General features: G+C 37.7%; 1 protein-coding gene across 1 annotated transcript in view; it reads right to left on the reverse strand.

Moving 5' to 3' along the window:
* Window positions 1-3,975, reverse strand: part of LOC144975459 (uncharacterized) — a 159,300-nt gene extending 155,325 nt beyond the window's left edge. The window contains exon 1 of the mRNA XM_078919555.1: window positions 3,774-3,975. The gene's annotated coding sequence lies outside the window, so the exon portion shown is untranslated. The remainder of the gene's footprint in view (window positions 1-3,773) is intronic.

The raw sequence follows: 3,975 nt of genomic DNA on the forward strand, positions 1-3,975 counted from the left end.
TATATATATATATATATATATATATATATATATATATATATATATATATATATATATATATACATATATATTTTATATATATATATATATATATATATATATATATATATACACACACATATATATATATATATATATATATATATATATATATATATATATCCATCTATCTATCTACACACATATATTTATCCTCTCTCTCTCTCTCTCTCTCTCTCTCTCTCTCTCTCTCTCTCCCTCCCTCCCTCCCTCACCCCCTCACCCCCCTCCCCTCCCACACCCGTATACTTTATAACCTATATCCAATTTTATCACGGATAGTGTGTTATCCGTTTTATTGAATCGTAAAACTTAATACCCGCTAATTAAACTCGAGAGCACTTAAAATCTCTTTCTCATATCACCGACGTTTTATAACGCAATCGCGACAATAAAAACAAACAGCCCACACTTGATACTCGATGCTATTACTGACGTAGATACTGTCATTTATATAATTATACATATCTAAAATTTGGCCCGAAAAATCGTCCTTCAATCAAAGATCGATTAAAATGACTCTCATTTTTTTGCAAAAACTTTCAAATCTGCAATGATTGGAGCTAGATCTATAAAAACTTCTAAAATATTTTTTAAAAACAAAAACAATCAAGAATAAAACAAACAAACAATAAATACGGTACTTTTTAGCGGTAAAAACCCGTTCATGAGAGGGGGGCAAACAGAAAGAAGAGCAAAAAACAAGAAGAAGAAATGGAGAGGAAGGAAGCGAAGAAATGAGAGAAGAAGAAGGAGAGAAGAAGAAGAGAGAGAGGAGGAGAGAGGAAGAGAGAGAGAAGAGAGGAGGAGGAGGAGGAGGAGGAGAAGAAGAAGAAGAGAAGAAGAAGAAGAAGAAGAGAAGAAGAGAAGAAGAAGAAGAAGAAGAAGAAGAAGAAGAAGAAGAAGAGAAGAAGAAGAAGAAGAAGAAGAAGAAGAAGAGAAGAGAAGGAAGGAAGGAAGAAAAGAAGGAGAGGAGGAGGAGGAGGAGGAGGAGAAGAAGAAGAAGAAGAAGAAGAAGAAGAAGAAGAAGAAGAAGAAGAAGAAGAAGAAGAAGAGAAGAAGAAGAAGAAGAAGAAGAGAGAAAGAAGAAGAAGAAGAAGAAGAAGAAGAGAAGAGAGAAGAGAGAAGAGAAGAAGAGAGAGAAGAAAGAAGAAGAAGAAGGAGGAGGAGGAGGAGGAGGAGGAGGAGAGAGGAGAAGAGGAGGAGGAAGAAGAGAAGAGAAGGAGAGAAGAAAGAGAGAAGAAGAAGAAGAAGAAGTAGAAGAAGAAGAAGAAGAAAGAAGAAAGAAGAAGAAGAAGAAGAGAGAGAAGAAGAAGAAGAATGAGGAGGAGGAGGAGGAGGAGGAGGAGGAGAGAGAAGAGAGAAGAAGAAGAAGAAGAAGAAGAAGAAGAAGAAGAGAAGAAGAGAAGAAGAAGAAGAAGAAGAGGAGAAGAGGAGGAGGAGGAGGAGGAGGAGGAGGAGGAGGAGGAGGAAGGAGAAGAGAGAAGAAGAAGAGAGAAGAAGAAAAGAAGAAGAAAGAAGAAGAGGAAGAAGAGAGGAGGAGGAGGAGGAGGAGGAGGAAGAAGAAGAAGAAGAGAAAGAAGAAGAAGAAGAGAAGAAGAAAGAAGAGAGAAGAAGAGAGAGAAGAAGAAGAAGAGAAGAAGAAGAAGAAGAAGAGAAGAAGAAGAAGAAGAAGAGAAGAGGAGAGAAGGAAGGAGGAGGAGGAGGAGGAGGAGAGGGAAAGGAGGAGGAGGAGGAGGAGGAGGAGGAGGAGGAGGAGGAGGAGGAGGAGGAGGAGCAACGACAACAACAACAAAGAATTAAAGAGCGAATGAAAGAAAGAAAGAAGGAAAGAAAAAGACAATTGTTTGTATGTACTGCAAGGCAAATGTTTACGGAGGAAAGAAAGGTAAAGCAACAAGAGTTGATTATCCCTGACTGTTTGGCTGGTAGGACCGAGTGACATTCATCTGTAATCCCATCTTTTTTACCTGATGATTCCAATGAGGCCTTTTGAAGACTAATTAATTATACATGTGTGGCCCACACGCAAAGGGGCCGAGATCGATCCCAAGTTAAGTCGAGATTTTATTCTGACCCCTTGTACTACCTCGTAGTGATAGGGTAGCTGGGTTTGTTAAAATCTGGCGGAAAGTACAAGAAAGTACAGATAGATAGATAGATAGATAGATAGATAGATAGATAGATAGATAGATAGATAGATAGATAGATAGATAGATAGATAGATAGATAGATAGATAGATAGATTGATAGATAGAGAGGGATAGAGAGGGATAGATAAATAGATAGATAAAGAGAGAGACAGATAGATAGATAGATAGATAGATAGATAGATAGATAGATAGATAGATAGATAGATAGATAGATAGATAGATAGATAGATAGATAGATAGATGGATGGATGGATGGATGGATGGATAGATAGATAGATAGATAGATAGATAGATAGATTGATAGATAGAGAGGGATGGAGAGGGATAGATAAATAGATAGATAAAGAGAGAGACAGATAGATAGATAGATAGATAGATAGATAGATAGATAGATAGATAGATAGATAGATAGATATATAGATGGATGGATGGATTCAGAGAGAGAGAGAGAGAGAGAGAGAGAGAGAGAGAGAGAGAGAGAGAGAGAGAGAGAGGGTGGGGGGGGGGGGCGTTGGTGAACAGGGGAAGGAGAGTAGTTATGAGAAATGAGTACAAAATGATAAATACAAAATGTGCAAAGGCACATCATCTTATCTCGTCTTTTTCATCCTGGCCACAAAATAAATATGCAATCTTGGCAAAGAACACAGGCGGGTAGAGAAAATGTTATACCCCAAAATGCCAGACTAAATAGCATAGAATTTGTCACTGTGGGATTGGGGGGGGGGGGGGGGGTGAGATAGAGAAACACAAGGGGGGAGGGGAGGGGTGAGATAGAGAAACACAAAGGGGGAAAGAGGGGGTGGGAAGAGAGAAAGAGGAGGGGGAGGAGATAGATAGATAGATAGAGAGAGAGAGAGAGAGAGAGAGAGAGAGAGAGAGAGAGGAGCGAGAGCGAGCGAGAGAGAGAGAGAGAGAGAGAGAGATGATGAGGAGGAGGAGGAGGTTGTGGAGGAGGAGGAGGAGGAGGTTGTGAGGAGGTTGTGGAGGAGGTTGTGGAGGAGAAGGTGGAGGAGGAGTAGGAGGCGGAAGAGAAGGAGGAGAAGCAAAGAAGGCAGCGAAGAATTTAAAAGATAGATGTCTAGATAGATAAGCAGATATAATATAGAAGACAAGTTTGATAGATAGGTAAAGAGGATACAGACGGACCGATAGATGGATAGATAGATAACAGATAGATAGATAGATAGATAGATAGATAGATAGATAGATAGATAGACAGATGGATGGATGGATGGAAGGATAGATATATAGATAGGTAAATATATAGATAAATAGATATAGAGACAGACATGCATATAGATAGATAGATGGATAGATAGATAGATAGATAGATAGATAGATAGATAGGTAGATAGATAGATAGATAGATAGATAAATAGATAGATTGATAGATAGATAGATAGATAGATAGATAGATAGATAGATAGATAGATAGATAGATAGATAGATAGACAATTAGACAGGTAAATATATAGATAGATAGAAAAACAATCGTGACTATTGGCGAAATGAAAAAAAAAATATGTGAATATCTAAAACATAAAAATATACTAATAATATTTTACTTTTTATACTTACCCACACTACACGTTCAATCTGTTGTATAATCCACAAAATTACCGAAGATTATAAATTATTGTTTTTCCCACACAAAGAAACTCAAAATAATTTTACAGAATTTCGTTTCAAACACAGATACCAAAAACGTGTGCGGTTTTAACATCCGTCAACAAATTTAATCAGAAGCCGAAACGCGATTGTCTGTATGTTGTTGGTGCAC

This window comes from Berghia stephanieae, chromosome 6 (genome assembly GCF_034508935.2).
Source record: "Berghia stephanieae isolate SIO BIC M18660-M18661 chromosome 6, UCSD_Bste_1.3, whole genome shotgun sequence".
Lineage (NCBI taxonomy): Eukaryota > Metazoa > Mollusca > Gastropoda > Nudibranchia > Aeolidiidae > Berghia > Berghia stephanieae.